This window comes from Chiloscyllium punctatum, chromosome 6 (genome assembly GCF_047496795.1).
Source record: "Chiloscyllium punctatum isolate Juve2018m chromosome 6, sChiPun1.3, whole genome shotgun sequence".
In the NCBI taxonomy this organism is placed as follows: Eukaryota; Metazoa; Chordata; class Chondrichthyes; order Orectolobiformes; family Hemiscylliidae; genus Chiloscyllium; species Chiloscyllium punctatum.
In genome coordinates, this window is record NC_092744.1 from 126647356 (window position 1) to 126662825 (window position 15470).

General features: G+C 43.8%; 1 non-coding gene across 1 annotated transcript; it reads left to right on the forward strand.

The window, feature by feature from the left end:
- The first annotated feature begins 15123 nt into the window (after window positions 1-15123).
- Window positions 15124-15197, forward strand: trnai-aau (transfer RNA isoleucine (anticodon AAU)). Its single transcript has one exon. It is a non-coding gene; the product is annotated as a tRNA-Ile (tRNA).
- Window positions 15198-15470: the final 273 nt, after the last annotated feature.

Consider the following 15470-nt stretch of genomic DNA (forward strand, 5'->3'; position numbering starts at 1 on the left):
TGGGACATTGTCTGTAAAGTGGGATTTTGTGAGTGTGACTATGTTCGTGCATATGTCTGTGAGGAATATACTGCAGGTCAGTTTTAAGTGTATTACAAGAAAGAGTTAACACCTCTTTATTTCTTTGAATTTTAGAATCAAGCGGAACTAAATTGTTTTTCTCAGTTGAAGATAATTTAGTTCTCGTTTGCATCAATAATCAGAGTATACACCCGATTATTTCTCAATTCAGTAACTAAAGTAACCAGCTGATTATTGCTCAATTCAATAACTGCAGTAACCAGCTGGGTCACCTTCCCAACACACTGCCAGACCAAATACATTGAAAACGGCTTCAGAAAGGCCTGAATTTAAATATAGTTCTGCAGTACCTTACTCTCCCTCCAATAAAGAGTGAGTCAATGATGGGATCTGAAATCTGTCTAGAGAGCTTCCAAACTGGGTCCACGCAGTTATTCAAATGCCCCCTCACTCCAAACAATTCAGAACTATCTCAGAGAGGGTGCAGAATATTCCCAAAGGGGAGAGGGACCAGCAGGATGTTGCTGTACACATTGGAACCCATGATACGGGATAGAAAAAGAACGGGTCCTGAGGAGAGAAAATAGGAATTTACGCAGGTATTTAAAAAGTCGAACCCCGAGGGTAGTTGTAGGAGGGGGGTGAAGGTGTGAGTCCTTTTAGTGTAGAGAGTAGGAGAAAGAATATCAGGCTTATTGATTTAACCAAATCATAACTTATACATGTACTTAATAAAAGCAGAGGGCTTAGTAAACGGATTCCCGCGGCAGGGTTTTGAGATTTCACTCCCTATTGCCGGTTTCCTCCCTCATTCATTCCATTTCACGGAAGCGCGATTTGACAGTAACTTTCTTAAAGGGGACAGAGACCCAATTCAATCTCTATCTAACAGCTCCGTGCTGTTGGAGACAACCTGTCTGATGTCCTGCAAGCTGTTCAAGTCCCGATAGATGGTTCTGAGGGGAATTAGTATTCTCGTCTTTTCATAGTTTCGGGTGAGATAGTGCGCTGGGGAGTGGGGAGATCACAGTTTGGTGAATGTCTGAATGAAATACGGAAGGATTAAATACCGAGCGATTGTGAGTGGGTTGGCAAATAAAGGGCCTTAATATAAAAACAAAGAAACATATAGAACAATATCTTACACAACCATAGAATATGTTAGTACATGTCTCTGGTGATACATGTCGGCATAAATTGTTGGTACATGTCAAAAATCACACAACACCAGGTTATTGTCCAACAGGTTTAATTGGAAGCACACTAGTTTACGGAGCGACGCTCCTTCATCAGGTGATTGTGGAGGGCTCAATTGTAACACACAATTTATAGCAAAAATTTGCAGTTTAATTAATTTTTGCTCATAATTCTGTGTTACGATCGAGCCCTCCACAATCACCTGATGAAGGAGTATCGCTCCGAAAGCTAGTGTGCTTCCAATTAAACCTGTTGGACGATAATCTGGTGTTGTGTCACCTCACCCTAGTTCTAAACTTCCAAGTCAGTAACTGTCCCCATGACTTGTCCGAACTTGTCCTACCTGTCTATCTCCTTTTCCACCTAACCACTCCACCCTCTCCTCCCTGACCTATCACCTTCATCCCCTCCCCCACTCACCCATTGTACTCTATGCTACTTTCTCCCCACCCCCACCCTCCTCTAGCTTATCTCCACTCTTCAGGCTCACTGCCTTTATTCCTGATGAAGGGCTTTTGCCCGAAACGTCAATTTCGCTGATCCTTGGATGCTGCCTGAACTGCTGTGCTCTTCCAGCACCACTAATCCAGAATCTGGATTCCAGCAGCTGCAGTCTTTGCTTTTACCTCGCTGATTTTTAACTTTGTCCACCCCAGTCCAACACCGGCATCTCCAAATCATTGATACATCTCGGCACAAATGATGTCGGGAAGAAGAGGAGGAACATACTACAGTGGGACTTCGGAGAACTAGGAAGAAGGCTGAAAAGCAGGACGTCCAAGGTTGTTATCTCCGGTTTGCTTCCAGTTCCTAGGGCTGGTGAGGCCAGAAACATGGAGATAATGGACTTAAACGTGTGGCTGGGGAACTGGTGCAGGAAGCAAGGATTTAAATTCTTGGATCACTGTGGTATGTTTTGTGGTAAGCATAATTTATACAAGAGATACGGTTTGCGCCTTAATAGGTTGGGAACCAGCATTCTGGCAGGCAGGTTTGCTACTGCAACACAGCTACGTTTAAACTAAGTAGCGGAGGGGGAGGGGACAAACTGGATGTTTAAGAAGGAAATTGAAGGGAAAGTTAGAACAAGGGAAGTCAAGAAAGACAACTGTATCAATGAAGCACAAAACTCAATGAGGGATAATGCTGTAAGGTTGAGTGAAATAGGAGTTGATGGGAAAGGTGAGGGCAGTAACAAATTAAAAATAAGATGGGTGAGCTTGAGGGTCTTTTGGAAATTGGCAGATACGATATTGTGGGGATAACTGAGACGTGGCTTCAAGTGGACAGGGCCTGGGAAATGAATATTCATGGCTACACGTGCTTTTGTAATGACAAACTGACGGGCGGAGGGGTTGGGGTGGCCATGTTGGTAAGGGATGATATTCAGTCCTTTGCGCGGGGGGACCTAGAATCAGGGGGTGTAGAGTCAGTGTGGATAGAGCTGAGAAATTCTAAGGGTAAAAAGACCCTCTTGGGAGTTATCTACAGGCCCCCAAACAGTCGTCTGTATGTCGGATGTAAGTTGAATCAGGAGCTGAAATTGGCCGGTCACAAAGATGTTACGGCAGTTGTTATGGTGGATTTCAACATGCAATTTTGCCTCTGGTATTGTGCAATGAACCAGAATTGATCAGAAACCGCGAAGTGAAGGAGCCATTGGGACGTAGTGAACATAATAGAATAACCTTCAATCTGCAATTTGAGTGGGAGAGGGTACAATCGGAAGTGATAATATTTCTGTTGAATAAGGGATCTGTGGAGCTATGAGAGAGGAACTGGCCAAAGTTCAATGGTGCAATACCTTAGCAGGGACGACATTGGAGGAACAATGGCAGATATTTCTGTGTATAATGCAGAAGATGCAGGATCAGTTCATTCCAAAAAGCAATCTCCCTGAGGTAACAGTGGTTGAAGTATCTGAACTGATGGGAATTTATATTTGCCAGGAATTGGTGTTGGAGAGACTGTTAGGTCTGAAGGTTGATAAGTCCCCAGGGCCTGATGGTCGACATCCCAGCGTACTGAAGGAGGGGCTCGTGAAATCGTGGATGCATTGGTGATTTTTTTCCAGAGTTCGATAGATTCAGGATCAGTTCCTAAGGATTGGAGAGTGACTAATGTTGTACCACTTTTTAAGAAAGGTGGGAGAGAGAAAGCAGGAAATTATAGACCAGTTAGTCTGTCCTCAGTGGTGGGAAAGATGCTGGAGTCTATTATAAAGGATGAAATTACAACACATCTGCATAGCAGTAACAGGATAGGTCAGAGTCAGAATGGATATATGAAGGGGAAATCATGTTTGATTAATGTTCTGGAATTTTTTGAGGATATAACTCTGAAGATGGACAAGGGACATCCAGTAGATGTAGTGTACCTGGACTTTCAGAAAGCTTTCATAAAGTCCCACACAGGAGGTTAATGAGCAAAGTTAGGCCGCATTGCATTGGGGGCAAAGTACTAACTTGGATTGAAAGTTGGTTGGCTGATAGGAAACAAAGAGTAGTGATAAACGGCTCCATTTCGGGATGGCAGGCAGTGACCAGTGGGGTACCGCAGGGATCAGTGCTGGCACCGCAGCTTTTTACAATATATGTTAATTTATAGAAGATGGTATTAGTAATAACATTAGCAAATTTGCTGATGATACTAAGCTGGGTGGCAGGGTGAAATGTGAGGAGGATGTTAGGAGATTACAGGGTGACCTGGACAGGTTAGATGAGTGGTCAGATGCATGGCAGATGCAGTTTAATGTGGATAAATGTATGGTTATCCACTTTGGTGGCAAGGACAGGAAGGCAGATTACTACCTCTTTGCTTCTATACTCAATCCCTCTTGTTATGAAGGCCAGCATGCTATTAGCCTTCTTCACTACCTGCCGTGCCTGCATGCTTACCTTCGTTGACTGGTGTACAAGAACACCCAGAGGGATTGAGTATAGAAGCAAACAGGTGCTTCTGCAGCTGTACAGGGCCCTGGTGAGACCACACCTGGAGTATTGTGTGCAGCTCTGGTCTCCAAATTTGAGGGAAGACACTCTGGCTATTGAGGGAGTGCAGCATAGGTTCACGAGGTCAATTCCTGGAATGGCAGGACTACTTACGCTGAAAGACTGGAGCAACTGGGCTTGTATACCCTTGAGTTTAGAAGACTGAGAGGGGATCTGATTGAGACATATAACATTATTAAAGGATTGGACACTCTAGAGGCAGGAAACATGTTTCCGCTGATGGGTGAGTGCCGACCCAGAGGACACAGCTTAAAAATATGGAGTAGACCATTTAGGACAGAGATGAGGAGAAACTTCTTCACCCCGAGAATGGTGGTTGTGTGGAATGCTCTGCCCCAGAGGGCCGTGGAGGCCCAGTCTCTGGATTCATTTAAGAAAGTGTTGGATAGAGCTCTCAAGGATAGTGGAGTCAAGGGTTATGGAGATAAGACAGGAACAGGATACTGATTAAGGATGATCAGCCATGATCATAATGATTGGTGGTTCAGGCTCGAAGGGCGGAATGGCCTACTCCTGCACCTATTGTCTATTGTCTAATAAGATATTTTAAAGTGATTGACTCTCTGCATCAGTAAAGACATGCCAGCTAGCCCACGGAGACATTGGTAATGCTTAACTGATATGGGTGAGCAGGGCAGAACCTCAACAGATCACAGGATATTCAGGGACAAAGGTTACAAGTGACCACATCAGCGAACAGGCACTGTGTGTTAGAATCTGACTGGTAGATGTGTAATAGACAATGACCTCATGTAATCAAAATGCTGAGTTAATTGAATTATTAATTTGATGTAATTAATTTACAGACCTGATGGAATCATCGCCCAATTGGTTGACTTGTGGACTTGATATGATCAACTGCACAACAACAGTTAGTTTGCAGACTGACATAACTTTGATGTCAGAAAGTGTAAGATTGGTATTATGCGGGTGTTTGACAGAGAGAGCTCAATTGTTCTGTGTGATGGTCTTGAGTTCCTCTCCTGGCTGTAATCAATTCCCGCTTGAATAAACTGCTATTCCTGCTGAATTCCCCAGGCCTTCAGAGTCTTCTTGCCTCACTCCGACAGCAGTTGTATTTGGATTTCTCACAGTGCCATGTCCCAGTGGGAGTAGGAACGGAAGGGTAGAGCAGATGAATGCGTGGCTGAGGAGCTTGTGGAGGGGAGAAGGATCCAAAGTTTTGAGTCATTGGAATCGCTTCTGGGGTAGAAGAGACCTGTATAAGGAGGAACAGTTACACCTGAATTGCAAGGGCAATGATATACTGGTGGGGAGGTTTGCTCGAGCTGCTTGCGTTGGGGGCGGAGGGGTTTGGAATTGATACCCAGATACATAGTGGGGAAAGAGATCAGTCTGAGATTGGTATAGTTGTGTGAGAAACAAAGCTTACGCACTTCAATAATTTCAGTCCGAGACAAGATCTGAATCTGTAGTGTCATTTATTTCACCCTTGCAAGAGGGTGCAATGGCCACTGTATACAAGGCAGAGACACACACACACACACACACACACACAGAATTCAACGAATACACGATATTTATGTAATTTTGTTCCTTTTTTTATCCCATTGCTCCTCCCCGTTTACATCTTCCACTTCTCTAAGACTGGCACCCATTACTCTTGTTTACCTCTTGCCTTATCCGGCCTTGTCTGTGACAAAATGTTTATTTCTGGCCTCACAAGGCCATTTGACCACATCCCACTGTGGCCCATTGTTAGGTATTATCTATTCCCTCCATCTGTGCTTTCCCCAACCATACAGATCCTTATGACCTTTTAATTGGGGTTTGTTCCTGTGTTTCTGTACAAGTGGGAAACAGATGCTTATAACTACTGCTTCTGCGAGTATCTGGCTTAACCTACATCCTAACAGCACCTTATCTATTTGTCTGTAACATCTACCATTGTTTTGCAGTCATGTTTCATTCTTGCATACAATTTTAGCTAATACAAAAACAATTATGTATTTCCTCCACATAGTTTGCATTCTTGTTGACTCAGCTCTTAGTTGAAAGAATTACACAATGGTGTGAGTTCATTTACCTTGCATAAGTAACTATAATTGCAGAAGTAACACGACTTTACCTATATCCCACAATTTCCCCTTTTTCTTGAATTACCATTTGTTATTTTCTGCATTTTTCTTTTTAGCATCGCCCCCAAAATTCGCAAGCATCATTCCCCAGATTTCATCCATCTTGATCTCACTCATCGCCTCATTATTTAGTCAATTTCCTCTGCTTGGTCCCTTTTAGTGGCATCTATTTCATTTAGGCTGTCTCAATCAGTCTTTGGGTGAGCCCTCGTATGATACAACAGAATATGATACAACAGCCAATGGCCACCAACACCCCGACTACGACTATCAGGGAAGTAAGGATGGAAACCATCACCCCCTTCCATTTTCCAAACCATGATACAAGCCATCCCATGAGAGATGTGTCTACTCATGAATTCTCGGCCAGTTCCTCTGCTAAGGTAGTCAATCACCTTAAGACCCGAGTAATTGAACCATCAGGCACAATGTTAATAGGAATCAAGGTACAACAGCTTCTTCCTAACACACACACACACACACACACACACACACACACACACACACACACACACACACACACACACACACACACACCCTTTTCCCGCTAGAATCATATCAAGGGCCATTCTTTTTGTCCCATGCCATCCTACTTGTCACATCAAACTGTTCTGATATTCCTTTAACCGCATCTCTTGTATAATTTATATTTCACTGTTGATTATAGAAAATGTAATTTATCCAACCTACATTTTTATTAATTGTTACCCACCAGAAGAGAGCTGACTCAAAGCCTGCTGCAATCTGGTTACGAGCCTTGAACTCATCAGGTACCCAAGGGACTCCTATAGATTCCAGATAAATCCTGTCATCGAAAGAAGTGTCTAACAGTAATCTCTTACTCCTTCCCTTTTCCCCACTATATTTTCCTTCTCAAATGCCAGGGTAAATGGAATTGCCAATTGCACAATTGCACATATCCCTCTCCAATCCATTGGTATGGTGGGTCTCAATATTTTGCCTCCGCAGTACCACCACAGATCCGCTCGGGGAGCCATTGGTGCTGAGTAGTTCCCTCCAGTGTCCGTATCGGTGCCATTCTTAATCTCTGTACATACTTTTAGCTCCCACAAATCTCTAGACCGATTTGTACCTTGTCTATTCACACACATCGTGTGATTTCCGACTGTGGCTGAAAATGTAGTGGGGGGGGGGGGGCTTTTGAATCTTTCTTCTCCAAGGGAGCGAAGATCAGGGATAGAGAGGTACAATTCCTATAATTCCATACAGTCTTATCCTGATACAGGGTTATCATACATTTCATGACCTTCCTGTCTCGCTTACACCCGAGTGGAAAGGGAACCACCTGGGTCACTGGCCTACCAGAGGCGCATGCATAGCATTTGCTCTTGTGCAGACATCTTACAGTACACTTTACCCATTCAAACCAGTCATCCCCATATCCAGCTTCTATTTCAATGGTCTGTTTCAAGTCCTTTATCTCTATAATTTTTACTACTTTAGGACCATCGGAAGGGGTGAAATATTGTATCTTGTGATTCAATACTTCTGCCCGTTTTCCCTGTCCTGCGCTAATTTTTAAATCAACAGCCCAAGAAATACTTCCCGTTTGCTTATATTTCTATCACAAATGTTTCATCTAACTGTATCTCATAGGTGCCCCCCACCACCCCCACCCCGAGAATTGCTTTGTGCCATGTGGTTTTCTTTATCATTAGGTATATTGGGTTACGCTCTATATCGGCACAATCGAGAGGTAACTGGAAGGTGGCCCGGTGTATTGTGACAAAACCATTATACCAAGTATCATCCCCAAAGGATTTAAGATGTATCTCTGAGATGCAGTACTGTCTCAGATTATCTACATCCCCACAATTTACTAAGTTACATGCATCAGGTCTATTACTTGGGGATTATCAGACTCAGGGACCATTAATAATACATATGAAAATTATATTTGACAAAATCCCAATACAAAGAGAACTAGCATCATAATTCTAAGCATTCCCAGCATTCTACAAATTGTGCTGAAACACAAAAAAAATTAATACACAATCCTACAGAAATAATCCCGCGCTCGCATCGCCACTGTATAATCAGTTACTCAAAGTCTCTTCAGCCTGAGTTTCAGCGGGTCTTCCGTTGATTCGGCTGTCCAGACTTCTTCCTCAACTGGAGATTTCATTGGCCCTTTGATCCGAGTGTAGTGAGTCCAGCCTTTCTCCGCTGTCCTTATTGTCGTTTCAGTAATCAAAGGATCCTGATACGGCCTTTCCCAGTCCGGCTGCAATTTAGTCTCTGTCCATGATGTCACTAAGACCCAATCTCCCGGCCGGATGGGATGAACGGTGAATTCAAGGGGTGGAGTCTGTGCCAATAAACCCTGTTTCCTGAGGAAAGACAAAGAGGAGGACAAGCCCAGTATATACTTATTTAAGAACAAGTCTTTAGTTTCGAGAATTGTCAATTCTCCGTTCGTTTCCAGATAAGGTAATCCAAAGATGATTTCATAGGGGATAGTCCCAAGTCTTTCCTTGTGGCTGTTCGTACTCGCAAGAGAGTTATAAGTAAACATTTGGTCCAAGGGAGTCTGGTTTCTATTATCAATTTAGAGAGCTGTCGTTTGAGTGTTTGGTTCATTCTCTCAACCCTTCCCGATGATGGTGAATGCCATAGAGCATGGAATTCCCAGGAAATTCCCAACCCTTTCATTATCTCCTGTAACACTTTAGAGGTAAAATGAGTTCCTTGGTCGGAATCTATACGGTTCACTAGCCCATATCGGGGAATTGTGTGCACTAATATTATTTTAGAAACCACACTCGCAGTGGCGGTGGCTAGGGGGTATGCCTCAACCCAACCAGATAGATGATCTACTATGACCAGCATATATTTTAGTCTTCCTACTCTGGGTAGTTCAGTATAATCCACTTGAATACTCTGGAAGGGTCTCAATCCCGGGTCTCTTCCTCACGGGCTCAGTTTTCTCAAGAATTGCTTATTTACCTTTCTGTATGTTATACATCCCTCACATATTTGTTTAGCAATTGTATATATTCCTTTACATCCATATTCCCTAAAAACTAAAAGATACAATGCTTGTACTCCCCAATAACTGACTTGATGTAGAACAGCCACAATTTCTCACATCATCATTTTGTTTAACATTTCCCTTCCATCGGGTAACATCCATTGCCCGTCTGCTGTTTTTTTGCAGCCCCAAAATCTTTCAATTCTTTTTCTTCTCTTTCAGTAAATATAGGAGCTTCCGGGGATTAGGGACAGTAGGTATTAGGGAATGAATCAGCATTCCTTGTGGGTGTAGTCCTGCTTCCTTTGCCCCTTCATCGACTAATCTATTCCCCTTAACTTCTGGTTCATTTCCTTTCTGATGACCATTTACATGCACCACCGCTATTTCTCAGGGGAGTAATAGGGACTCCACGACCCGTTTAATCAACTCCTCACGTACTAATTCCTTCCCCCGGCTATTGATCAGTCCTCTTTCCTGCCATATCTTTCCGAAAGTGTGCACAACACCAAATGCATACTTAGAGTATGCTGCTCCGTCTTTATTTTCCAACGCCCTAAGGGTTATTTCCAATGCATGGAGTTCGCAGGAATGAGCTGACCACCCATTTGGCAACCCTCCTGCCTCGACCACACTAAATTTCATCAAATCTACAACTGCATACCCATTATTTCTTTTCCCTTCAGGCACCTGGGATGATCTGTCTATAATGAGTCAGGCTCCTGCATGAAGCGGAACATCTCACAGGACATGCCGACCTTAGTTTGGTATTCTATAATGTCAAGGCAGTTGTGCTCTGGATTCGAAGGAGATTCTCCTTCCCCTTTCCAAAGAAAGGCAGCTGGATTTAAACAATTGTCCGTGACCAACACTAGATCATCCTTTTCTATTAATATTGCCTCATATTTCAGAACCCACGAGTCCTGTCAACCATCGCCCAGCTTTTTGGGTTAGGATCGTTCTCACTTGGTGTGGGGTGCTTACTATTAGTCCCCAAATGTAAGCTTCCTGCTTTCCTCCACCAACTGTGCAGTGGCAGCCATGGCCTGCACACACTCAGGCCACCCCCGGGATACTGGTCCAATAGCTTCGAAAGATATGCTACTGGCTGTTTCATTCCTCCCCACCTCTGGGTTAATACTCCCAAAGCCGCTCTCTTATCTACGGTAGCAAAGAGCTGGTAAGATTTATCTAGAGAAGGTAAGGCTGACATGGGTGCATGGATCAGATCTCTTTTGAATTCTTAACTAGTTCTTTATCCTCTTCTTCCCAACTCAGACACTTTGGTTAATCCTCTAATAGTTTGAGATATAATTTATTCATCTTTTGAGCATAAGAATCAATCCACAATCTGCAATATCCGTTTAAACCCAAAAAATTCCGCAACTCCCGTTTAGTCCTGGGCCGTGGAATCCCCAGTATTCCCTCTAACCGTTCCGGGCTTATCTTTCGCTTTCCCTCACTAACTAAATGTCCCAAGTATATCACTTCTCGCTCCACATATTGTAGTTTGATTTTAGATACCCGCAATCATTGCTGGCCCAGGAAATTCAATATTTTTTTAGTGGCTTCTACTACTCTTTCTCTTCTCTTTCCTGTTACTAAGAGGTCGTCTCCATACTGCAACAGGGTAGGTCCCTTGGGGCTGCTAAATTTCTCCAATATCTATTCTAACATCTGTCCAAATAAATTCGGGGATTGCGTAAACCCCTGGGAGAGCACGGTCCACCGGTATTGCTGTTTCTGTCCTTTTCTGGGATCGTCCCATTCAAAGGCACAAAAATCCCACTTGCCCCAGCCAAGGGACAAGCCCAAAAGGCATCCTTTAAATCTATCACACTAAACCATTTGTGGTCATGATGGATCTTACTTAATAACGTATAAGGATTTGGCACCACTGGGTGCCTGACCTGTTCTATTCAATTCAATGTTCTCAAATCCTGAACCAATCGGATTTTCGCACTGATAGAGTTAGGATATTATAAGGACATATACTTGGATCGAACAGTCCATCTCTAGCCCCTCAATGACTGGCTGCAGTCCTCGTTTACCTTCTATGTAAATGGGATATTGTCGCTCATAAACAACGTCCCGTTTCCTTTTTAAACTTATTTCTAGGAGATGGATCTGTACTTTTCCACGATTCCCTTTTCTAGCCCATATAATAAGGTCTATCTCTCTCTCCACATCTTCCATCAACATTGCCATTTGTACAACTAATTCTTTTTCCTGACTTCAAATCTCCAGTCCTAAGATGATAATTAAATCTCTCCTGAGTAAGTTACTTCCTATATCGGGGATATACAACGGTTCCCATGTGACTGTATCATTAGGACCTTCTATCATCATAGGTTCAAATACTGGAACAGTAAATCCTTCCCCTTTTACCCCTGAAACTGTAATTGACTGTGTTGACATTTCTTTGGTTTAAAATTCAGCGATGATCGTGCTGCCCCCGTATCTACGAGGAAGACTACCTCTTCCCCACAGGGTCCCACCTTCAATTTTATCGAGATTTCCTGGTGGCTCCCCGGGGGCAGGAAACCCTGACACCCCTATTCTTCAACAAAATTGATAAGCGAATTCCCTTTGTAGATCAGGACACTCCCACTTGAAATGCCCAAGTTTCTGCAATAATAGCATCCTGCCTGTGGAGACTTCCATCTCTGCCCCTGTCTCCCTCTCCCTCTCTGTCCTACCTGCTGCCTCCCGCCGCTCCGTTCTCTCACTATTGGTTCCATTCTTTTCTTAACTACCTCATCAATGGTAGCTACCATCATTTTGCCTTCTGTGTTTGTCTCTCATCCTCTCTCTTTGCAAACACTTTCTGTACCTCTCTTAATAATTCATCTAATGGTGTTTCGCTCCTCCCTTCTATCTTCAGTATATTTCTCTGTGTCTGTCCTTGCCTTTGTCATAAAATGTACTTTCAAAAGACCCTGTGCCACTGGGTCCTCAGGGTTCATTCCAGAGTATTTCCGCATTGAGTCTCTTAACCTTTGCAAGAAAGCTGAGGGAATCTCATCTTTCTTCTGTCTAACTTCAAAGGCTTTAGACAAATTCTGCGAATTCGGAACTGCCTCTCTTTTTTTTAGAATCAGGTCTTTCAACTCCCTCATTTCTTCCCTATGCTCCGGGTTTTGATTTTCCCACTGGTTGTCTCTGAGGGGAAACTCCGTCTCTCCCTGTCCAGTATCCCCATCCCCAATGAGAAGTTCCCTGTCCCATATTTTAATGTCTGCTCCAAGTATAAGTCCCCTTTCTTCCCCAGCAAATAGTATATTCAAAATAGACATTAACTCAGTCCACGAATACAGACTGGGCCCCAAAAATTGATCAAGTTGTTCAGACAACCCTACCGGATACTCGTCCAGGACCTTCATCCCCTTATTAAATATTCTGAACTCCCCACTGATGAGGGGGCACTTACAAACCCAATCTCTTTGTCCCCAATTGGTACCTCCCGATGGGGATAAGTCTTTACATTCTTCCCCATTTTTTGTTTTTGTTTCTCCCCTTATGATTTGGTTTAGATACTCCAGAGGCCTACTCGACGTCTACTTTATTTTTCCTTTTCTTTCAGGATTAAGGTTCGGGAAGAACAACATTCCTGTCCACTGACCCTTCGTCCACCTCGGGGAGCCATTTTATGGAACTGATCCAGCCGCGATTGCATGCACTTGACCCATTTCTGGTGTTATTAGCGTGGTGCTAATAGCACCAAGGTCGTGGGTTCGATCCCCACACTGACCACATGCAGCGCTTGTGTGGTTGCTGTGTTTCCAAACGACGTGCTCCACAAAGCCGTAAGCGCCATCTGCGCAATAAAACATTCGACAGGGTTAGACGCACGACTTGTTCGCCGTACCCGTGATGACTGGTGGATGTTGTCTGCAGCAAATCAACCAGTCTCAGTTGTTTTCACCAACAAATGCAGCACATGAAATATGTGCAGTATTAGGCAGACCTGGCACCGTCTCGGAGGAGAACCAGAGTTCACGCTTCAATTCAATCAAAGATTCGTTCGTGCTATTTTCCTGGATCTCTGTTAATACTCGTCACACGACTTCCAGACGCAATTCGTTCGCTTGCTCACCTCTCATGCATCGACACTGGAGTTATCATATCACCAGCAATATCATAGAGCCATTAATAAAAGCAAATTACTGCGGATGCTGGAATCTGAAACCAAAAGAGAAAATGCTGGAAAATCTCAGCAGGTCTCGCACCATCTGCAAGGAGAGAAAAGAGCTGACGTTTCCAGTCTAACTGATTAAAGATAAAGATAAAAACAAAGGGGGAGTATTATGGAGCTATTTATACCACGCTGAGAGAAGGTGAGTCAAGGCTCCAGATGCAAAGGTGATAATGACAGTGCATGGAGAGATTAAAGGGAGATTAAGAGGCGTGAATGACCCAGGCTGAAGCCAGCGCTACGTGACAAAATATGTGAGGGATGGGTGAAGCAGAGACAAAATGGAAAACAGGGGAGAAGGGTAGCAAAGCGGGAGGAGGAGAGCAAAAAGGTATTGAGAGAGTGGGGAGCGAGAGAAAGAGAGACAGTCAAGAAATAAGAGGTACAGAACAGTGAAAAAAAACACAACTAAAAAAGTTAAATAAAATAATTGAAATAAAATTACCTGGAGTTGTTTGAATTCAACAACTTCAGACGATTGTACTTCTTTTTTTTAATTTATCTTTTTTATCATTTCACCTGCACTAGCATAGAGCCATTAGATATGGACAGCACTGAAAACACAGTCTTCGGTCCCACTCGTCCATTCCAAACAGATATCCTCAACTGATCCAGCCGCGATTGCATGCACTTGACCCATTTCTCTCTAAACCTTTCCTATTCAAGTACACGCCCAGATTCCTTAACAGTATTGGAATTATACCATCCATCACCAGCTCGTCTGGTAACTTATTCCAGAAACGCACCACCCTCTGCGTGCAGCCGTTGCCCCTCACTGCCTTTCGAATTCTCACCCTCCCACACCAGATTTATACCCTCTAGTTCTGAACTGCCCCACCTGAGCGAAAGGAACTTGTCTATTTACCCGATTCATTCCCCTCATGATTGAAAAACCTCCGTAAGATCAGCTCCCAGCCTCTGACGCGCCAGGCGAAATAGTGAGCGAGTGTTCAGCCTGTCAACGTTTGCACCTTTTCCATTTACAAATGTAGGATGATGTAGCATGCTGTCTGAAGCAATCATTTTAGCAGCTGACCTGTCGCTGACAAACTCTGCAGGAAGGACTGACAACTTGCTAAATATGCTGTCAAACGAAGATTTCATAAGCAACATGAGTCATTGAGCAAACCGTGCAATTGACTTCTGAGCTGTTGCTGACACCAAAGCAACTGCGTCGTTCGGGAGCAGAAAGAACCCCACTGATAGATTACAATTCAAATGCATTTGGCATAAGGTTCGTAGCAGTTAATCAGCAGCACGTAACCCTGACTCCAAAGGTTTGTGAGTATCCAGAAGAACAGTGAGCGATCGTTGAAGGTACGGTTCTCCAGACGAAATTTGTCAACGTGAGAAGCTGCAGCTGAGATGGTGGCGTTGCGATTGAAATTGCATGCGTCCGGACATTGTGCTTAATTTTAGATATCAGAGCAAATGGTTAACTCGAGTATGCGCGTTCGGAAAAGTCAATGTTTTTTTTGTTGAAAAGCTTTGCAACGAAAGGAAATACTTCAGACTATCGTGCGATCGATGAGAAGCAGAAAATGCAGAGCAGCCGTGGTTGTGAGCACCGGCAATATAGGCATTTGCTTTCGCTGGGCCGCCAGCGTTGGTCGGTTAGCTCAGCTGGTTAGAGCGTGGTGCTAATGACGCCAAGGTCGTGGGTTCGATCCCCACACTGACCACATGCAGCGCTTGTGTGGTTGCTGTGTTTCCAAACAACGTGCTCCACCAAGCCGTAAGCACCATCTGCGCAATAAAACATTTGGCAGGGTTAGACGCACGACTTGATCGCCGTACCCGTGATGTCTGGTGGATGTTGTCTGCAGCAAATCAACCAGCCTCAGTTTTTTTCACCAACAAATGCAAAACATGAAATATGTGCAGTATTAGGCAGACCTGGCACAGTCTCGGAGGAGAACCAGAGTTCAGGCTTCAATTCAAATCAAAGATTCGTT